The sequence below is a fragment of the Equus quagga genome, chromosome 3, assembly GCF_021613505.1.
Source record: "Equus quagga isolate Etosha38 chromosome 3, UCLA_HA_Equagga_1.0, whole genome shotgun sequence".
Taxonomy (NCBI): Eukaryota; Metazoa; Chordata; class Mammalia; order Perissodactyla; family Equidae; genus Equus; species Equus quagga.
Window position 1 is genome coordinate 136,008,300 of NC_060269.1, and position 24,038 is coordinate 136,032,337.

Sequence of the window (24,038 nt, forward strand, 5' to 3'; positions counted from 1 at the left end):
ACATGAAAGTAAAGTATCCTTTCAGGAAAACGCCAACATAAGCTCCCTCCACACTCAGTTCTCCATGGACTCTGACTGGGCCTCCTCCACGTCCTGCCCACACCTGTGAGAGAAAACGCAGGTCATTCCTGTTTTGCCTTATAAAAACAAGACAGCAGTGGGGCTGGCCCAGTGGTGTAGTGATTAAGTTCACACACTCCGCTTTGGTAGCTCAGGGTTTGCAGGTTCGGATCTTGGGCGCAGACCTACAACCTCATCAGCCATGCTGTGGTGGCATCCCACATACAAAGCAGAGGAAGATTGGCACAGATGTTAGCTCCTGGCCAATCTTCCTCACCAAAAAAAATTTAAAAAAAAAGCAATTTCAATAACTTAAAAACATATCAAATGTAGTATTTATTTCCTCAAAACAATTGCATTGTACACACCAAATGGGAAAAGAGAAGCATTTTTCAGCTTACTGTCTAGTTGTATTTATTTAAAAATGTTTATTGAACCCAATGGCCATGTCTACCCCTCTTCTTGCTGTCTCCTACTTTAGAATCTAGAAAGCCAGACACTTGCATTCCCAGCATCCCTTTCAGCTAGCAGTGGTCATGTGACATAGTTATAGCCAATGAGATGTAACCTGATGTGGCTTGGGGAATTCTTTTACTTTCTTTATAAAAGGGCCAGAATGGCCAGTGCTGCCTCATTCTCCTTTCTTTTGCCTTGAACGTGGGTTTGATGCCTAGCAATGTGGCAGCTACCTTGGGACTATGAGTTGGCAAGAACAAGAACAAAAGCCAACATGCACAGGATGAAGGAGGGAAGATGGAAAGAACCCAGGTCCTCAAAAAACTCACTGAAAGAAAGAAATAAAACAAAATAAAATAAAATAAAAACTAAAGGAAACGATGCCTCATTGAGCACCTTAACCAAAACCAGCACAGCTCTAGTCTTCTTGTAACAGCAGAAAATAAATCTTGATGCATTCTGCTCTTAGTGGGTTTCTGTTACTTGCAGCCAAATTCATGCCTAAGGGATACAAGCATGTCCCAGATGCTGCACTGGGCACAAGACCATGAAGATGTGGAAATCATAGCCTAACTTCAAGCAGCTCATGGTCTATTTGGAGAGACATATATATGAGGGACCATAGACTCCTCCCCAACATCACTCCAGTACTTTACAAGTGTGGAAACTGAGCCCCACTGTGGTTAATTGACTTGTCCAGCATCACAACTGCTAAAAGCAAAGGAAGGACTTGAGCCCAAATCACCAAGCCTTCAGGCTGGTGTCTTTCTACTTCCCCAGTTCTGGGGCTCCGTTGGCTGTCTCTCCACCTTTCTCCTCCTGACCCCCTCACATACACACCCTGCAACCTCACCACGAGGAAGAAATACTCTCCCCACTCAGGTAGCCAGCTTATCCCAGTCTCTTTCCTGCACATCCCCAGAATGACCAAACTACCAGAAAAGACAGGCAGAAAAACCCCAGGGACCTTGTGCAAAATGCACAAACATCACAAAATGTAGGTAATAGAATCTGAGGACAGATATGATAGAACATTCTCTACTCCTAGGATTATGGAAATTGCTGGAAGGAACTATAGAGGAAAGAGAAGTACTTAGCCTCTATTTTAGAAAAGTAATTAGTCTAAGTGCTCCCAGGATTCAAAAAGCATCAAGGCCCAGGGAAGGCAATAGAAAAGCAGCCATGTGTCTTACTCATAAAATGAATCTAGTATGGTTCTGGACCTTCTTAAATGATGGTCTCAAATGGAGTGGGTTACAACTCCCATCACAGCCTCCAAACCACCATCACCCACGAAGACCATCTAGAGAGTGAAGCCACAGGGGAACCAGCACCTAGAAGGTTGGAAGCTTCTGTGTTATGACACTAGTAGTATATGTTGAATTTTATTTCACAGAATTTTGAGCGATCTGATAAATAAATCAGCCTTCTCATAGTGCTTCTGGGCCCTGGCCCAGCTATGCAAGACACCATCTTGCTCTTCCTGGAGAGAAGAGAGGGAATAGTGTTGGGTTTTAGGACATCTTTCTCATGGTGGGGATGTAAAAGGAGCTGCAGGCAGCCCTAGCCAGGGACCGAGGCATGGAATTTTTTGAGTGTTTCTCCAACTTCTGTCCATCTTAGCATAATAAACCTTTCACACTGGTCTTTCTCTGCAAAACTTACATCAGAAGCAGGAGTTAATCTCTTATTGACCTATTTCCATCAAAAGCCAAGGCAGAAGAGATAGGGATCTAACTATCAGCTCAAGTACTTTATTTTACTTATGGAGACATGTTTTAATAATGAGAGCATTGTTCTGGTTGGGTATTATTGACCAGAATAAAGTTATATTAGAGGTTAATATCCAAAATATATAAAGAACTCATACAACTCAACAATAAAAAAACAAACAACCAGATTAAAAAATGGGCAGAGGATCGAAATAGACATTTTCCCAAAGAAGACATACATATGGCCAACAGACACATGCAAAGATGTCCAACATCACTAATTATTAGGGAAATGCAAATCAAAACCACAATGAGATATTACCTCATGCTGGTTAGAATGGCTATTGTCAAAAAGACAAGAAATAAGTGTTGGAGAGGGTGTGGAGAAAAGGGAACCGTCATACATTGCTGGTGGGAATGTAAATTGGTGCAGCCGCTATGGAAAACAGCATGGAGATTCCTCAAAAAAAAGAAGACTAGAACTACCATATGATCCAGCTATTCTACTTCTGAGTATTTATTTGAATAACATGAAAATACTAACTCAAAAAGATATATGCACCTCTATATTCTTTGCAGCGATATTTACAACAGCCAAGATATGGAAACAACCTAAGAACCCATCAACAGATGAATGGATAAAGAAGATGTGGTATATATACATACATACATGCATACATATTATATATAATTATTATATATATAATATATATACTTATATATAATATTCATATATATATTATATATTATATATTACATATTATATTATATATAATATGTATGTATGTATATATACCACATCTATACATTATATATATATAATGGCATACTACTCAGCCATAAGAAAAGATGAAATCTTGCCATTTACAACAGCATGGATGGACCTTGAGGGTATTATACTAAGTGAAATAAGTCAAACAGAGAAAGACATATACCACACGATATCACTCATGTGTGGAATAAAAAATAAACAAACAAAACAAAACAAAAACAAACACACAGAGAACAGTTTAGTAGTTACCATAGAAAAAGGGGGTTGGGGAGAGGGCAACGAGTGAAAGGTGTCAATTGTATGGTGATAGATGGAAACTAGATTCTGGTGGTGAGCATGCTGTAGTATATGCAGAAGTGGAATTATGATGTTGTACACGTGAAACTTATATAATGTTATAAACGAATGTTAGCTCAATAGAAAAAGTTATCTTTTCATTTGTGAGCATACATTCATTATATAAACACTAGTATGGACTTGAAATTGTTTTTGAAAAGCATTTACAAGGAGAGACTAGCCATTTGTAAAAGAAAATGTCTATGTGTAGGCTAGAACCATCCTCTCTCTTTTTGAATTCTAACCCTCAAAGTCAGACGATTTCAAACAGAACCTGAATATTTACTACAACCGGGAATTGAAAATTCAAATCCCTATGGAAGCCAGACAGGTCACATAATGAAAAAGTGGGCTGGGTATATGTCCTCTCCTTTTTGTCTTTAAACACACAGCCTTCTTATTTACATTTTAGTCTTAATATTTTAGTGGTGATGTTTACCTGAAGAAATATTTCCCTTCTATGAGAAGAACAACAGCCCATTGAAAAATGGCAATTCAGCCTCAGTGCCTGGGAAACAATAGAGAATAGTGAGGACTGTGGCAAACTGGAGAGAATATTCTAACTCTATAGGAGGCAGCAGCTGCTCAACCATATGTAGCCATATGGGAATGCAGCCTATTTTTGCCAGATCTCCTATTTCTCAAGAGAGGTCAGAGATTCAGATTTCTATGTGATAGCTCTCATTTTTAAATGATAGCTCAATAGTATTATTTGCTGCCTATAAGAGATATGTATCAAATATAAAAAAAAGATAGATTGGCAGTAAAAGGATGAAAAAAGACTTACCATACCAATAGTAAGAATAAGATGAGCATGATTACGTTAATGTCAGACAAAGTAGATGTCAATACAAAGATGATTGCTATAGATGGTCCCAGGAACTGGAAATTTTACAATGATAAAAGTCACATTTATCAGGAAGACAATAATCCTAAATGTATATATACCCAACAATAAAGCTTTAGAATGTATTAAACAAAAACTTATAAAACTAAAGAGAGAAACAAACAAATTCATAGTCATAGTTGGACATTTTTAACATACCCTCTCATTAATTGATAGAAGAAATGGACAAACAATAAGTTAGTATATAGATTATCTGAACAACACTATCAACCAACATGACAGAAAAGGTATTTTCCAAATAATTGCAGGATAAATGTTCCTTTCAAGTTTATGTGAAATGTTCACCAAGAAAGTCCATATCCTAGTCTATCTTGGTTTCATTAAACTTTAAAATGTTAAAAACTTACAGACTATATTATCTGATTGCAATGAAATAAAAATAAAAATTAATAACAATGAGATATCTAGAAAATCCCCAAATATATGAAAGTTAAATAGTACACATTAAATAATCCATGAGTCAAAGAAGAAACTATAAGGGAAATTAGAAAATATTTCTAAGTGAATCATAATGAAAACAACATATCAAAATGTATGGGATGCAGCCAAAGCAGTTATTAGAGGAAAATATATAACTTTAAATGCCTACATTAAAAAAATATAAAGGTTTAAATGTTAAAAGCCAGAAAAATAACAGCAAATTAAACCCAACATAAGAAGAAAAGAAATAATGAAAAACATAAATCAATGAAATTGAGAATAGATAAACATTACAGAAAGTTTAAAAAGCCAAAGTGAATTCTTTGGAAAGATTAATAAAGCTCTAGCAAGTCTAATAAAAAAAGAGAGAGAGAGAAATCCAAATAACCAATATGAGAAATGAAAGAGGGCATATCACTTAATAAGCTATAGCTATCAAAAGGATAAGTAAATGTTTTGAACAAATTTATATTTATAAATTCAATAACTGAGATGAAATGGAAAAATTCTTGAAAAATATAACTTATCAAAGTTGACACAAGAACAATAGTTAGTTTAATACATATTTCATATATATTTTTTCATATATATATAGTTATAGTTTCATATATAGTTTCATATATATATAGTTATAGTTTCATATATAGTTTCATATATATATATATATGAAAAATCAATTTTGTAATTTGAAAAATTCTTCCCACAAAGAAATGTGTAGGCCCAGATGGGTTCACAGGTGAATTCTACTAAACAGTTATCAATAATTTAAGAAAGAAATAACACCAAATTTATACAAACTCTTTCAGAAAATAGAGGAGAAAAAATTTCTCCAATCATTTTATGAGGCTAACATAACTCTGAAACCAAAATCTTGACAGACCAATGTTCCTCATGGACATAGAGAAAAATTCCTCAACAAAACATTAGCAAAATAAATCCAGAAAACACATAATATGGAAAATATATCATGACCAAGTAGAGTGTATCTCAGAAATGCAAGGTTGGTTTAACACTTGAAAATTTATTTATGCAATTCACCACATTAACAGGTAAAGGAGACAAATCACGTGATTGTCTCCATAGAGGAAGAAAAAGTATTTGACAAACTCCAACCCCCATTCATGATAAAAACTCTTAGCAAACTAGGAATAGAGAAGAACTTCCTCAATTTCATTAAAGGCAGCTATGAAAAACCTACAGGTAATAGTATACACAATGGAGAAACATTGGCTGCTTTCAAGTTAAGATTGGGCACAAGCCAAGGATGTCTTTTCTCCCCATCTCCATTCAATAGTCCTAGCCATTGCAATAAGATAAGAAAAATAATAATAAAAATCATGGATATTGAGGTGGAAGAAAGTAACATCATACAAATATCATAATTGTCTAAATAAAAAATTCTAAGGATATTAAAAAACACTATTATAAATAATAAGAGAATTTAGCAAAGTAACATAATACAAAATCAGTAAATAAAAATCAACTAGATTTTTATATACTAGCAACAATGTAAAATGAAATAAATACCATTTATAATAGCTCCAAAGAGAATAACATATTTAGTAATAAATTTAGGAAAAGACTTTAAGACCTCTACACTTAAAATGTGCAAAATGTAAAAAAATGCAAAATATTTCTGAGAGATATTAAAGTAGATCTACACAAATAGAGAGGTATTCCATATTCATTGATTGTAAGATCCAGTATTGTTAAGATGCCAGTTATCTCAAATTCAATGCAATTCTAGTGATAATCCTAGTAGATTCTTTTTGTAGAAATTGAAGAGGTGATTCTACAAAGTACGTGGAAAAGCAAAGGATCTAGAATTGCTAAAATAATTTGTTTCTTTTTTTTTTTTGAGGAAGATTAGCCCTGAGCTAACTACTGCCAGTCCTCCTCTTATTGCTGAGGAAGATTAGCCCTGAGCTAACATCCGTGCCCATCTTCCTCTACTTTATATGTGGGACGCCTACCACCACATGGCTTGCCAAGCAGTGCCATGTCCACACCTGGGATTTGAACCAGCAAAACCAAGGCCACCGAGAAGCAGAACGTGTGAACTTACCCGCTGCACCACCGGGCCAGGCCTAGAATTGCTAAAATAATTTTGAAAAAAAAAATTAGATGACATACTACTTGACTTCAGGACCTATTATAAAATTTTGGTAATCAAGTATAGGATATAAATCTTTCTGACCTTCAAGCAGGTAAAAATTTCTCAATTGAATGCAGAAAGCATAAATCATAAAAGAAAAAATGGACAAACTGGACTTCACCACCAGCAAAAATGTCTGCTCTTCAAATGACACCTTCATGAAACTGGAAAGACAAACCAAAAACTGAGAGAAAATATTCCTAATCCTCATAGCTGTCAGAGGATTTATATCCAGAACATAGAAAGAATTGTTACACGCAATATTAAGAAGAAAGATAACCCAATTTTAAAAGTAGATCAAATAATCTCACCAATGCTTCACAAAAGAAGATATACAAATGACCGATAAGCATCTTCATTGGTCATCAGGAAAATGCTAAATAAAACCATAATTGAATATCATTCCTCATCAATATGCTTGGCTAAAAATAAAATGACTGACAGTGTGGATGTTGGGGAGGATGCAGAGTAACCAGAACTGTTATCAGTTACTAGTGAGAGTGTAAAATGGTACAGTCACTTTGGAAAACTGTTCAGAAGTTTCTTGCAGGGTTAAATATATACTCACCAAGTGATCCAATAATTTTATTCCTAGGTATTTACTCAGGAGAAATGAAAATGTATCTCCACACAAAGACTTATACAAAAATATGCATAAGAGCTTTATTCATAATAGTTCCACTGGAAACATCACAATTGTCCATCAGCAGGTGAATAGATCATTTGTGTTATATTCCCGCAATTGAATGCCATTCAGAAATAAGAAGGAAAAAACTACTGGTACATATGACAACATGGATGGACCTCAACAATATTACCCCGGGTGAAAGAAGCCAGACACAAAATAGTACATACTGTATGATTCTATTCACATGAAGTTCTAGAAGAGGTGAACTAATCTATTCATAGAAATCGGAACAATGGCTTCCTAGGATGGGGTTAGGGGGTTTTGGGTGTGAATGCATGTTAAAATTATCTGGAAATGGACATGGGAAACCTTTCTGAAGTGATCAAAATATTCTATATCTTGACTATGGATGCTTACCTGAGGGTTTATATTTGTCAAAGATCCTGCATTTTATTGCTTGTAAATTGTACTTTGATAAGTTTGAAAAGCAGAGATATTTGTAAACATTAGCAGAATAACAAAGTTGGTAGCTGTTGGGTTGACCTCATTTATGTGAGGATAACCTCAAGTTAAAATTCTTTCCAGGCAAGGTCCTCTAAATGGAATTTTGTATCATATGTTGTTGGTCCTTAAAATTCAGTCTTGCGGAATTTGAGATCGGACCTCAAATGAGCAAGCATTCCAGTGTAAACAGAGAAGGCTTTCTCCTCCACTGCTTGCCTGCTTGTCTTGTTGAGATCCTAAACCATTCCTCAGACACTGCGGGACAGGTGACGACCGATGGACACCGCAAATGTGCTGAGGGTGCAGCTCCTGACCGCAGGCTAACTAAACTGAGCTCCCCTCTGGCATTTATCCGCTCCGAGCCTCAGGGTCCTCACATGTAAAAACAGGGAGAGTAATTGTGTAAAGATTAAATGAAATACGCATGTAAAAGTAACCAGCAAAGTGCTAAGCATACAGTAACAACCACATTTTGTAATTTTATTGCTTGTTTTTGAGGATAATTCACTTTAGAAATTGAGCTAGGGAACACATAAAGACATTGAGTGGGGATGGGGACACTGTTATGAATATAAAATGAATTTCTTTATATTGTCACGGGTGACTGTTTCTCCTCTTTAAGACGCAAGATACTGGTACCTTTTGTTTCTGTGTTAGCTAGATCTTCATATGTTGCAAGTGACAGAAATGCAGCTCGTGCCAATTTCAGCAAAAAGGAGATTTTATCAGTTCATACAACTGAAACATCTGGGATCTTCTATTTCCAGAAGGTCTACAACCCCTAATCATTCCAAGAAAAGTCACAGGTTGGGTCTCAAGGGACCTATTTGGGTCATGTTCCCATTTCTGAACCCACTACTGCATTGATGAGGATGGAATACAATACTGTGACATCGGCCCGCCCCTATAGCCAGCAGTGGGGTCAGCACCACCAAAAAACACTTGGGGAGAGAAGGAAAGACAGAGTTCCCCAAAGGGAAACACAGGTGACACTCTGTTTTGTCCGAGTTCTGAATGTCTGGTGATGGCTCCTGGCACTACAAATTTTTCTCCCCTGTGTATGCCACACTCCATACCACGGTGGATTCTGCACAAGCAGATTAGCATTCTGGGGAGAAATTCACTCCTGTTAAACTGCCTACACATCACACGCTCCTGTCACTGAGTTTGCACATCTATCCCCAGTGAGGCACCTATTCTTAAGCTTTCTAAGAACGTTAGCTCCGTGCTGGAAAAAAGACTCTAGTAGTCCCCCCTTCCACGGTTTCCCTCCCCGAGAGGTTACCTGCGGTCAACCATGGTCTGAAAAAATTAAAGGGAAATTCTAGAAATAAACAATTCATAAGTTTTAAATTGTACTGCCGTTTGGAGTAGTGAGACGGAATCTTGAACTGTCTGGATCCATCCTGCCGGGGACGTGAATCTTCCCTCTGTTCAGCGTATCCACGCTGTGTGCACTACCCGCCGTGAGTCACTTAGAAGCCCTCTCAGTACCAGATTGACGGTCGTGGTATCACAGTGCTAACGTTCAAGTCACCCTTATTTTACTCAGTAATGGCCCCAAAGCACAAGAGCAGGGATGCTGGCAGTTTGGACCTGCCAAAGAGAAGCTGTAAAGTGCTTCCTTTAAGTGAAAAGGTGAAAGTTCTTGACTTAATTAGGAAAGGAAAAAACATTGTGTGCTGAAGTTGCTAAGATCTATGGTTACTTTTATTGCAGTGTATTGCAATAATTGTTCTATTTTATTATTAATTATTGTTGTTAATCTCTTACTGTGCCTAATTTATACATTAAACTTTATCATAGATATGTATGTGTAGGAAAAAACATGGTCTATATAGGGTTTGGTACTATCCGTGGTTTCAGGCATCCTCTGGGAGTCTCGGGATGTACCCCCAAGGATAAGTGGGGACTACTGTATTTCTAACAAGCGCCCATGACTTTGTCTTGCTATTAAACAGACTTTGGAATCTCTCTCTTTCCATTTGAACAGAGTCTGGGTTGACTTCAGCACTACCCTTTTGTACAGTGAAAGTAGCTTAGTTGGGAGGAAGAGAGGGAGGAATTGTTTGTTTTTTCAAATATTCCATTTTTTCAAGTGGGCTTTTTGGTCCCTTGGGACACTTTCATTGCTTCCTGTTATGAGATTAGTCAAATAGGATGAATGAATTGGACCATTCAGCTGGAAGCCACAAATGTTAGCTGAATGGAGAAGAAAACAAGACTTCGTTTTTCAAGTGGCAGCCAGAGAGTGTTCAAACCCATGTTGGCACGAGGCTGGTAGGATCGTCATCATTTTGTACTTTGGGGCTTTCCACATTTTACAAAGTGCTTGTACAACATGTGTGCCATGGACACTTGGTTTTCTATGATTATCGATCCCTGCTTTTCTTTCTAATAAGTACAGAGTTGTTCAGGTATCCAACTCTACCCATCAAGATTCAGGGGGATGTCAGGGAAAGCTCCTGGTTCCCCAAGGATGGCCAAGCAGAGAGATGGAATAATCTGCGCCCCTGAGGCTGTGATGGTTCTGCATCTGCATCTGTTTTTACCTCTGGACTTCCCGCTCTGTGATTTGTCATGTAAGTGAGTGCAAGCCAGGGGTTTCTTTTATTTGTAGCCCAAACGAATACAACATGCCATACCCTGTGAGGAGCTGGCCTTTATTCAGTCAATGTTCAGTAAAGAATGCTTTTTCCTTACCAACTCTGGGCGCTAGAATCCAGATGGCAATTTCAATTGGATCAAGCCAAGAGTCACTGCCAGGAATGCTTTTGGCTGCAAATATGATAAAAAAAGTTGCTTAAATACTTAGATGTTTGTCACATGGAACAAAAAGTTCACGGCTGGTTGTGGCTCATTATACCAGCAGGGCTCAGGGCTTTATCGTCTTTCCTTTCCTTCATGGTCAGTGTGCAGACTTCTGACCTCGCGCTCATCGCCTCATGGTTTCAAGTTGACTGTCCCACCTCCAGATGTGGTATCTCATTTCAGGCAGAAAGAAGAAAGGGGGGAAGTTGCAGCACCCTATTTCCCAGACAACTTCAATTTATGTCTCACGGCCAGAAATATGTCACAGGGCATTCCTCGGTTCATGGGAATCTGGCAGAGCAAGAGTTCTTTGCTGAACATATTGCTTCTCTAACAAAATTGAATTTTCCTTATTAAGAAAGAAGAGCCCATGTTTATCAGGTTGGCAACTAGCAACGTCTGCCACACTAGTTCAGATATTTATCTTTAGTTCTTTAAGGAACTAAGAAAATTGTTTAATTTGGGATTTTATAAAGACAGCAAAAAGATTAGATGAGAAGGACCAAGCTTATTCTATGGAATTATCTGGATACAGTTAACCTAAGCAGGAATAAAGAAACTCCAAACTGAAAACAACAATGACATCTTATATATTCCTTATCTGAAGGGACTGATGGAAACCTTACCCGGGGGCAGCTAAGGGAAATGATTCTCCCGGATGCTCTTCATCCCTCATCATCCTGGTTCTGCACCATTCACAGACCTTCTTGGGTCCTACAATGATATATGGTTGTTTCCCTCTAGCAGAGCTGGCAGGAAAATTGTACTCTGCCCATCATAGATGTCCAGTGATCCATCCATCCATCCATCATCCATCATCCATCCGTTTATTCATTGAATCTAAGTTTCCTAAATTTGATCAAAGTACAGAGTCTTGTCAACAATACTTCTAAAACTTTGACTTTGCTAGTGCTAAGGCACAGGTCTGTGTAAATGTTCCTTCGATTCGCTCTCAAAATACCTTGTTTGTTTTCTCTTCATCAGAGCTGCTTGGCAGTTTTCTGACGCTCTCTGCTCTGAGCAGCTCCCATCTTCACCGTAGCAGTGGAGGCAGTTTTATTGGCTGCCCTGACTTTTGACAGAAACAGAAAAGCTTTCAAGTTGAGTACTACTTGAGAAAAATCCTCTTAGAGCGCTATTGCTGACTCTCCACTGCTTAGGGAGATGTCCAGTGCAGCACAATTAAGCAATGACCCTCAGCCCTTTCTTCAACCAGCACCCCCAGCCTCTAAGCCTGAGATTTTTCTGTTTAACCCCATGGGGGTAGGTGGATTTCCTGTTTTTACACAAGAGCAAGAAAAGTTAAGGAAGGGCCTGAGCCAGTGGCATAGTGGTTAAGTTCTTGTGCTCCGCTTCAGGGGTCCAGGGTTTGCAAGTTCGGATCCCAGGCGCAGACCCACACATCACTCATCAAGCCAGTCTGTGTCAGAATAGAGGAAGACTGGCACAGGTGTTACCTCAGGGACAATCTTCCTCAAGCAAAAAGAGGAAGATTGGCAACTGGTGTTAGTTCAGGGACAATCTTCCTCACCAAAGAAAGAAAGAAAGAAAAGTTAAGGGACAACTTAGTATTTCTCTCGTCACTTAGACAAGGAAGTCTGCAGTCTAATCTCCAAAAACCCCAGCGAATATGATTATTTTGCTAAGAAATGAGAGGGAGACCTTCTTCTGTGAACACATGTACATGATTTCCCCAAAGGTGTTAGGAGAGATCTTGGAAATGCACAAAGACGTAGTCAAGAGGGTGTGAACAGGGCACGGTAACAGGGGAAGGGCAGAGAGGGAGGGTTTTGGTTATTTACTGTCTTGCAACATCCACCCCAGACTTGGTGGCTGAAAATGACAACCATTTATTGTATCTCATGGGTCGATATGATAGTGGGTTGGCTGGAGATTGGCTGGCAGTTCCTCTGTTGGTCTCGCTCGGGTTCCTCCTTGCAGTTGCAGTAGTGGGCAGCTGGGGCTGCCACTGGGCTGAATATCGGAGCGTCAGTTGCTCCTCTGTGTGGCTGCTCTCCACCTGGCCGCTCATCCTCTGAGATCTCCCCATGTGCCTCACTCCACAGCAGGGGCACCCGGACGTCTTTCTTGGTGGGTCAAGGGATGGCAAAAGGTATGAGGCTTCTTAATGCCTGGGCTCAGAAATCCCAAAAAATCATTTCCTCCAAATTCCATTGGTGAAAGCAGTCATCAACCCAGATTAGGCAGAAGGGGATGTACAAACGTATGAGCTTAAATTGTCACAAGGAAGAAAAGAGAAGGCATGGACCAAAGCTGGCCTCTCTCACAGCTTGACTTGTCGCCAGCCTCCCGTCCCCCCAGCAGATTATCTAGGAGACGATCCTGCCTTGGAGGACCTGGGTTGTGAGATAGGGTTGTGTAAGATTTTGGAGTCAGGCTCAGAGTCAGAGAGACTCTCAATAATCCACTCATTTCCTCTCTGCAGTTCCACATGTGTTTTTAATAAGCCTTCCCCCTGAATGAAGAGTAGGCCTGTCTGCTTTAGCGCACGGAAGGAGATGCAGAGAAATGGCCTCATTCTGCTATGGCCCAGGCTGCCTCCATCCCCACCTGTAAGAGCTCCTTATTTAAACAAAATGTGTTGATTATTTTTAGCATAACTTAAGCCCTGGGAGACTAATGAGCTGTTACCTGTGTGTGTTAATTATGTGATTTTTGTTGTCTTCATTAAAGTTAAGATTCTCAAGCCTATTTGCCACCTGAAATCCCAGAGGAGCCACGTTGCTCTTCTGACCCTGGCTTCTCCTACTTTCCTGCAGTTTGCACAATCACGGAAACATATTGTGTTTCCCCCGTGGAGAATCAGATGAGCAGGGCGTACGCATGCAGAAGACCTCGGAGACCCCCTTTCTAATTCTCAGCCATTTTTAATCTCCATGATTAGTTGTTGGAACTTCCAGGAAGCTCACGGTGCAGGAAGCAAACAACATGAGCTCATTTTTGATCATCTAGGACTGACTGTCCTTCAACTCAACAGAAAACTGCCAGAGAAGCTGAAAGCCAGGAAGAAGGGGAAGCACAAAAATCAGCTTTCATTGCTTTTTGCAGCATTTTAATTAACCAAGGAATTGTCTTGCATACACACGCCTCTGATTATTTTAAACTTCTGCAATATATGCTATACCTCTGTCCCGAGCGACAATACATTCCATCCAGACTAAGTTTTTCTCAGGAAGAGATAATCACCTATCCCAGACTCATTTGAAGCAGCAATCAACATCCCTTTCATGACTGTCTGCATTGCTGATCTTCTGGAGAAACTTTATTTGGCAATGGTGTGGGGGCCTTATAATGCAAGTCCAGGAGGTAATGGAGTTCAGGATTTCAGCTGAGGGTGTCTTAATGATGGCCTCCTCACGGTGGATGAAGCTGTAATGAAAATAGGTGAATCTGACTGGCAAACAGCACATTGTGCGTCTTCCTAGTAATTAAAATTGTCTAAAAATGAAATGGGCTGTCACATGAGGTGGTGAGCTCCCCGTCAAAGAAGCAGGGATGTTGAAAGGAGGGTTCCTTGTCAGGTGGGGGTTAGACTTGATGCTCTTTTGGCCCTCTTCCAACTTTCATCTAGTTTTTTTATTTTTTTTTTTTTGAGGAAGATTAGCCCTGAGCTAACTTCTGCCGCCAATCCTCCTCTTTTTGCTGAGGAAGACTGGCCCTGAACTAACATCTGTGCCCATCTTCTTCTACTTTATATGTGGGATGCCTGCCACAGCATGGCTTTACAAGTGGTGCATAGGTCTGCACCCAGGATCCGAATCAGTGAACCCCAGGCCACGGAAGTGGAACATGTAAACTTAACCAGTACACCACCCGGCTGGCCCCTCATTTAGATTTTATGATGGTTCTAAGCTCACACTGAGCAGTTGTCTTGACTTTGGGAATTTACAAGTTGGGTTCCATGACAGAATGTGGTACAGTGGAAAGTCAGGCAGTCATGGGTTCCAATCCCTGCTCTGATTCTTACTAGCGTTATATGACTGAGAGCGGGTTACTTAAACTCTCCTTGCCTTGTAAAATGAGGATTGAAACATATTGCTTCTAGGGCTGTTGTAAGAGTTAGAAATAATACATCTAAACTACAAGGCCCAAGGTAAGCACTCAATCACACAGCTGTGGTGACCCTTACGTGTCTAATACTTTTACTTTTTTATTCACTCTCCATTTCAACGATACAGTCTTAATTTGTAAAAACGGAAGAAATGGCAAGCTCATAAAGATACTGCAGAAACGTCGTGCTAGTAGCTGGACTTGTTGAACAAGGAAGGCTAAGCAAATCTTTATGCTGTCACCAGGTAACATCTCCTGAGCAGGCAGAACCTGCAACATTGTCCCATTCCTGGGAAAGGACATTAGCATTGCTAAGTGCCGTGGAGTACTGGGCACTTCCTTATGTTATCTTCATTCTCTCTACCATTGTCCTACCAGCTCCGAGAGGTAGGTCTGATCACCCCTACTTTACAGAGGAGGAAACTGAGGCTCAAAGAGGTCGTGTGCCTAACCCAGGGCCATATGGCCATTCCCCAGATCTGCCTCACCCACGCTACCACGAATCTCCCGAGCATCCTGCTGCATCCTCCATTCACAGGGCAGGATAAATCCAGATGCCCAATTGCCTTCTGGGAAAGAGACTCCTGCCTGATGGGATATGGGGAATGTACCCCAACCAATGGAGCTTCTGGAAGCTCCTGTTTGGAGAATTGAGCTACAGCCTTAGTTTGAAGATTTTAAATTAATTGTGATTTGCCACTAACTCACTCCTTACCTATTCATTTTGGGCTTTGCAGAGGGGATGCACGTGTCTGTTAAACCTTCATATGCCCTGCTGTCCACGTGGTTCAAAGTTTCAAAGTACAGAAAGGCATACAACGAAAAGTCCGCTTTACTCTCTGTCTCCCAAGTACCCAGTTCTCCTCCCCAGAGACAATTAGTTTACCAGTTTCTATGTATAGCCTCCCAGAGGTTTTTGTTTTTTGTTTTTTTAAATTGAGGTGAAACTCGTCTATAGCTATTTTTATTTTTCAAAGGTATGCTTTTTGGTGAGGAAGATTGGCCCTGAGCTAACATCTGTTGCCAATCTTCCTCTTTTTTTTTTTTTCCTCCCCAAAGCCCCAGTACATAGTCGTATATCCTAGTTGTAGCTCACTCTAGTTCTTCTATGTGAGACACAGCCACAGCGTGGCTTGATAAGTAATGCATAGGTCTGCAGCCGGGATCTGATCTGGCAACCCTGGGCCACCGAAGCGGAGCATGCAAACTTAGACACTGTGCCTCGGGGCCAGCCCCCAGAGGTTTTTTGTGTACGTAATTTACTCTCTTTTTACACAGTTGCTGCTTGCATGCTCTGCACATCGTGCTGCCTTGCTTTATGCACTTGACAATAGGTTTTGGAGATCTTTTCAGGGATCTTTTCAGGGAGTAAAGACAGAAGTTCAGTGGTTACTTGAAGTTGTTTTTCTTTTATTTGGTCACAAGCAGATTCTTTATGACATTCCTCAGCTGCTCCCCCAAAAGGAACTATTTACTTGTCACTTGTAAGCCCTACTCCCAGAGCCCACAGATTTTATTAAAATTAAGAATTATGAGGAGCTAAAGTCTTTTGTTCCATCATCTCAGAATTGGGTGTTTTTATTAGAAGATTATTGACTTTTTTTGTCAGCAGGAGTGAGTGTTGTTAATCGTGCTGGGAGATTCAATAGAGTGGGCATGAAAAGGTTTCTTTTAAGCCATGAATCTATTCCTTTAAGAAAATCTGATTCCTTCTGCTCCTTGAAAGAACTCCAGTATCAAAACTCAGAATTAAAAAAGATTAATGTTGAGAGTTCCATTGGTCTCAGCAGGGAGGAATCGTGCTTTATTGGGAAAATCATGAACAACCTAATTATCCCTTCTCTCCTTAATGAAAGGGCTTTAGAGTCTTTCCATGCCACCAGCAATAGGGTTTACTCTCTTCCATAACTGATTGGGAGTCTCATTTGGAATCCAGTTTTTCTAAGAAGCTGACCATCACATTGCCTGAACATCCCAAGGTGTTTGATTTTAAGGAACAGATGAGGAGCTGGAGGCCTTCGGCTCAGCCGCTATCCCAGCCCTGTGCTTCCAGCTGGCCTCTCACCTCCCACTCTTGTTCAAGACCCCTCTTCAGAGTGCAAACTGGAAATATTCAGCCCAGTGAGAAGATCCAGGCCATGAGGACAAGGCAGGGGGCTGAAGACTCACACTGAGCCTCTCTCAGCGGCCATATGCAATGCTCTGATTCCCAGGAATCTTGGATTCTGCCCGGGGCCACTTCTAACCTGTGGAACCAGCTGACTGGTAGAGCCAGGACTGCTGTGAGTCAGCAGGAAACTGAGTCAGCCTCATTGATTTGGAGTAGGAGGATGTGGGTTGAGTTTGTGGGGACCTTGAATGGGTTTTCATGGTCATGGGAATAGTTTCATTTTGCCAGCTACGAATCAACTAGCATTCATGAGGCCCAGAAGCAGAAGAGCTCAAGTTAAAAATAAGTCAACCTTTTATTTTTAGGCAAGGCAGAGCACAGCCACAAAACAGGAATTGGGGCGTGTGGACCTGCCTCGCTTTGGAGATGCAGGGGGAGGGGGCAATAGCACAGGGTCTCTCCCGCATAGCATCCCCACCTGTGCAGGGGGTACGTGAGAAGACCTGCCCGAGCATGGGAGGTGGCCTGAAGTGAGGCAGTGTTGCTCTCCTGTCCTATTCGCAGCTATAGTTCGGGGGACCCAGAGCCTCAGTTTTCTATCTGAACCCCACCAGGAAATGGTGAGTACACCTCGGTTGTGTATAGGTATGATGTGTGTAGACAGGACAAGTGTGGGTCAGTACCCAGCTGCCCCGGTTGTTAAAACATTGGAGTATTTTCATACTTCTCAGTAAATAGACACAGACCCAAGTTTTCTGTTTGCCTCCCCACTATCAGCTACCCTGCCCCTCCTCCAGGACCTCATAGACTTCCCCAGTGCTCAACAGTGAAAGGTTAATTCCTGGTACAGTCGGGCATCCAAAAATCTGATTTCTTCTGTTCTCTTCAAAGAACTCTAGTATCGAAATCCAGAATTCAGAAAGTTCGATGGTGAGAGTTCTATCAGTCTGGAGAAGAAGGAATCTATAGTTTATTGGGAAAATCATGGTTTCCCAATTATCTCTTCTCTCCTTTGTAAAAGGGTTTTGAAGCCTTTCCTAGTCACCAGCAATACGATTTACTTTCTTCCATAAATAAGTGGAGTTCAGCACCAGGGCCAGCTACATGGTTTTGAATTGGGCCTTAGCAATACAGTAGTGGTTAAATAGACTGACCATGGCCACTGGTTGTGGACGCATGTGTGTTCCATCAAAGGAAGGTGTTGGGCTGGTACCCGAGGGACTATATTCACAGCCCTGCCTACTTAGCAGAAAATACTCCCCCATTTCATCATGGCATTTTCCAGCTATTTCAGTCCTTTGGGTGCCTTCTCGCATGTGCTCAGGCAGATTCTTCAGGTCTACCACTTGAGCCTTTTCATCGTGCCACCATACAATGCCTCTGCCCCAGTGACCCTCTGCTGGTAACTCCAGTGCTACTGCCAGTCTGACCTCAAGGAAATGAGGGATCCCCTCCTCATGTCCACTGAATCCCAAATGTGGGCAGGCCCTTCCACTTGGTTCCCACAGGGGATCAAAGACCAGGATGTCACTTTTAATAAGACCTAGCATAGGTGTGGGGGTAACGACAGGGAAGTAAAATACAAATGAAAGCTCATAGCTCTGATAGGCCCAGGCCTATCCTAGCATCCTTAACAGGTCAATTTCCCTGACATGCACAATTCTGGCTGCTTTGGGGCTACAATGAGCTTCTCTCAGTCACCATCAGAAAGGTCCCAGATGTCCCCGCATCTTAGAATTTATGCCAAGCTGACTCAGCCAAGCTCCACAACAAGGACGAAAGGATTTTCTTACCCAGCTCTAGGGCCTGCTGTGAGACACTGACAGCTTGGTCAAGGTGAAAAAGCACCCATTTCAGGCAGTCCAAGCATCCTGCAAAGGAGTCTGACCTAGAGTCAACCAGGTACAGGCTGCACTTACCATGAGGGTGTTTGTTATATTGTCATTCCCTTTTTATAGAAGAGAAACTGAGGCCCAGAGAGGTTTAGTAACTCAACTAAGCTCACACAGCCTATAAAGCTTCTAAAGCCTTATACCCGGACAATCACTTCAAAACTTGAGCTTTTAGCAGCATATTTTCAAGTCCCATGTCTGACTGGGCAAGGGAAACAAAAGAAAAAATGAACAAATGGGACTACATCAAACTAAAAAGTTTCTGCACAGCAAAGGAAACCGTCAACAAAACAAAAAGACAACCTAACAATTGGGAGAAGATATTTGCAAACCACATATCACATAAGGGGTTAATATCCAAAGTATACAAAGACCTCATACAGCTCAACAACAAAAAAATCAACAATCCAATTAGAAAATGGGCAAAAGATCTGAACAGAGATTTCTCCAAAGAAGATATACGGATGGCCAACAGGCATATGAAAAGATGCTCAACATCATTAGCTATCAGGGAAATGCAAATCAAAACTACAATGAGGTATCACCTCACTCCGGTCAGAATGGCTATAATTAACAAGACAGGAAACAACAAATGTTGGAGAGGGTGTGGAGAGAAGGGAACCCTTGTTCACTGCTGGTGGCAGTGCAAACTGGTGCAGCCACTATGGAAAGCAGTATGGAGTATCCTCAGAAAATTAAAGATAGATCTACCATGTGATCCAGCTATCCCATTGCTGGGTATTTATCCAAAGAACTTGAAAACACAAAGGCATAAAGATACTTGCACCCCTATGTTCATTGCGGCATTATACACATTAGCCAAGACTTGGAAGCAACCTAGGTGCCCATCAAGGGACGAATGGATAAAGAAGATGTGGTATTTATACGTGATGGACCACCCCGCCATAAGAAATGACGAAGTCTGGCCATTTGTGACAACATGGATGGACCTTGAGGGTATTATGCTGAGTGAAATAAGTCAGAGGGAGAAAGTCAAATACCATATGATCTCACTCATAAGTAGAAGATAAAAAAGACAAAAAAAAAAAATCACATAGCATTGGAGATTGGACTGGTGGTTACCATTGGGGAAGGGGGGAGGGGGAGGGCAAAAGGGGTGATTAGGGTCACATGTGAGGGGATGCACTATAATTAGTGTTCGGGTGGTGAACATGACGTAATGTATCCAGAATTTGAAATATGATGTACATCCGAAAAAAATTAAAATTAAAAAACAAACAAAACAAAACCAAAAAAATTGAGCTTTTAACCATTACACAAAGCACTTTTCTTGTGCGGATCTGGGGAGTTCCTAAAAATGTTCAATTATTTTTACACATTTGTGTTTTTGTGTTCTTTGGATAAACACCCAGAAATGGAAAGAGGCATGCACCTCTATGTTCATTGCAGCATTATTCACAACAGCCAAGACCTGAAAACAAGCTAAGTGCCCGTCAATGGATAAATGGATCGAGAAGATGTGGTATATATACACAATGGAATACTACTCAGCTATAAAACAAAAAAGATGAAATCTTTCCATTTGTGACAACATGGCTAGACCTTGAGGGTATTATGCTAAGTGAAATAAATGAGAAGAAGAAAGTCAAATACTGTACAATCTCACTCATAAGTAGAAGATAAAAACAACAACAATGAAAAACAAACACATAGATACAGAGATTGGATTGGTGGTTACCAGAGGGGAAGGGGTTGGGATGAGGGCAAAATGGGTGATAGGGCACATATATGGTGATGGATGGTAATTAGTCTTTGGGTGGTGAATGTGATGTATTCTACACAGAAATTGAAATACAATGATGTACACCTGAAATTTATATAATGTTATGAAACAATGTTACCATCATTAAAAAAAAGTTCGATTATCAACATGTTGCAAAGGTACAAAAGGCATATGGTGCTCATGAGTGAAGCATGAAGTTAACCTTGAAGACTCCTGGTGGGCTTCATACGGAACAGAAGCCAACAATGAGAGGCTTAGAGGAGGACACATCAGCGGAATGCTTTTGAAACTTTCCACTTGATTTCTTCACCGTCTTATTGGTAATCTCAGAGAGGCAGCTTCAGCCACAGCACATTTTCTTGAGTTCTTCAGTTGCCATGTTCCTGCTAACATTATTCGCATGCATCTATTTAAGATCAGCAAACACAGGTGCAATGATCGTAAACAGCTCAGTGTTTTCACAAAAACTCGATCTGCCACATTCTGTAGTTTCTTTTGTATCAGGCTTCTTTCAGTTGTGATAAAGCTCTATTTGGGATAAGTATGATTTTCTCTGCTGATCTTTTCAAATCAGATTCCTCACTGCTGTGTCTTTCTGCCTTCTATATTCTAAATCTATCCATCAGTTGGGTCACTAAATGAGTCCTCTGATTTACTTGCCAGAGCCAGAAAAATGTCCTTACATATTTTAGGTAATCTCTTTGGTTGCCCACGTAGATAGGAATCTATCGCTAGATTGTAAATTCCTTCAGGACAGGGACCACGTCTTAAGCATCTCTGTCTTCTCCTCAGCTCCTAGCTCTGTTCCTTACTGTAGACACATTGGAATTGTTGGGAATGATTTATATGTTCTAAGTTGTTCCACCACACGCCCAGCTGGGTGAGCAGTGTGGGATAGGTTGCCGAGACCAAAGAAAAGACCTGGAGACAGCAGATGAGACATGTGAGTTTATTGGGGAGTTACTTACTGGGAAGGTCCAGAGGTGGCTGGCTGGACATAGATCTGCACACTGCTACCGCCCCCTAAGAGAAGCTTGCTTAAGTAGGCAGAGGAACAAAGGTTGTTTGTGCTTGCCAAGGGGGACCGTCCCTGTGTGACCTGCGTTCCAAGGACCAGAGCACCACCCCACTGGAGGGCCTGCGTGCTCCCTCAGACCGTGAGGGTCTTTGTGCTAACTATCCCATGAGAAAGGAGCTGGGTTGGCCAAGCCCAGGACTGTTAACATCATGAATGCTGGCATATAGCCCAGACAAGGAGCCTCAAGGACACATGGTTTAAAGGGGCATCCTGGCTAGTGCCCCAACATAATTCTTCCCTCAAAGGACAGTTTTTAGTTTTTATCTGGCCCATTCCAATGGTATAAGCCCTTCATTTCTCCTTAACACCCACTTCAAGTCCATCCCATGGCAGCTCTGAACCATTTCCACCTATCTCTGCTGTCCAGAGATAGTAAGAAATGAACTATTCTCATCCTCAAAACAGCTCCTCATTTTCTTAAATTTCAATTGAGTTTATTTTCAATATTTCTCTCATTAGGTAAAATTACAAATGTGTGTTTTTCAAAATTCTTTTCTTGGTTCTCATAGAAGGCAATTTCATATGGTGGCATACGTACTCAGCTGATTACCTTCGACGTAACATACTCACAGGTCTGGAGGATTAAGATGTGGATATCTTTCGGGGGACAATTGTTCTGCCTCCACAGGCAGAGAAAGCATTAGGTGACCTAAAATATGGTATTGTGCTAGAAAGTAAAGAAGTGCTCAATAAATGATGGGGGTATGTCAAAAGGTCACCTGAAACTAGCTTGAAGGGCCTTGCACTAGTCTGCTCTGGCTGTCATGACAAAGTACCACAGAATGGCTGGCTTAGAGAACAGAAATTTATTTTCCCATAGTTCTGGAGGCTGGAAATCCTAGATCAAGATGTCAGCAGGTTGGGTTACTCCTGAGGCCTCTCTCCTTGGCTTGCAGCTGGCCTCCTTCTCTCTGTGTCCTCACATGTCATTTCCTCTATATGTGCTTTGAGAGAGAGAGCTCTCTGGTGTCTCCTTCTCTTTTATAAGGACACTAGTCCTGTTGGATTAGGGCCCCACCCTGATTACCTCATTTAACCTTAATTACCTTCTTATAGGCCCTATCTCTGAATACTGTCACATTGTGGGTTAAGGCTTTAAATTACAAATTTTGGGGAGTGCACAATTCAGTCCATATTGGTTCTTCCACTTGTACTGTGATCCCGGCCCTGCTGTGGCAGCAAAAGCAGGTCAAGAAAGCTCTCTAGATATCAGAATGCGGAGGCAAGATGTGGTGTGGTGTGGTGTGTAACCCATGGAAGACTTTTGACTCTGCATTGCTTGGGTGACTGAATGTAAGCACATTGTGTTTGGAAAGGTTTGTACCATTTTTCAGTTTCATCATTTGTTCTATTTCTCCTATTAACTGTTTCATGGGAAACAGAATTTCATCATAATGGAATGTATGAACATACTTTGGGAGGATTTGAGCCCAAAACTAAGAAGATCTGGAAACAACCCAAGTGTTCACCAATGGATGAATGGAAGACAAATGGACATATAATGTGGTATATATATACAGTGGAATATTATTCAGCCATGAGAAAGAAGGAAATCCTGCCATTTGTGACAACATAGATCGACCTTGAGGACATTATGCTAAGTGAGATAAGTCAGACAGAGAAAAACAAATACTGTATGAACTCTCTTATATGGGGAATCCAAAAAAGCCAAAGTCACAGAAACAGAGAATAGCATAGTGATTACCAGGGTCTGGTGGAGTGGGGCTTGGGGAAGTTGGGAAGATGTTGGTCAAAGTATACAAACTTGCAGTTAGAAGATGAATAAGTTCTAGAGATCTAATGCATGGCAGTGACATTACAGTTAACAATACTGTGTTATATAATTGAAAGTTGTTAGGAGACTACATCTTAGATGATCTCACCACAAAAAAGAAACACTAATTATGTGACCTGATGATGGTGTTAGCTAACGCAACTGTGGGGATCATATTGCAACATGTAAGTGTATCGCATTAACACGTTGTACACTTTAAACTTACACGATGTTATGCGTCAGTCACATCTCAGTAAAAAAATTAAAACTACTATAATTGCTTCCTGGTCTTTTTTTCCTTCTCAAATATAGAAACAAAAATAATCACCTTCTTCATTTTCCTTCTTCTGGAATATTTCCTTAGGATAAATTTCCAAAAGAAAAATAACCAAGTGAAAGAGTATGAATATTTTTATAACTTCTAATTCACACTGCCAAAGTACTTTTCTAAAAGATAGTGCCAATTTGCCACCAAAAACTCACGGGTATAGCAGTTTTATTGCAACTTCACTAGCTTTGGGTATTGTAGTTTTAGGTATATTTAAAATCATCACAAATCCAAAAGCTGTTCTTGTGTATCTCCTGTAAAATTCCGTGACCCTAATCCT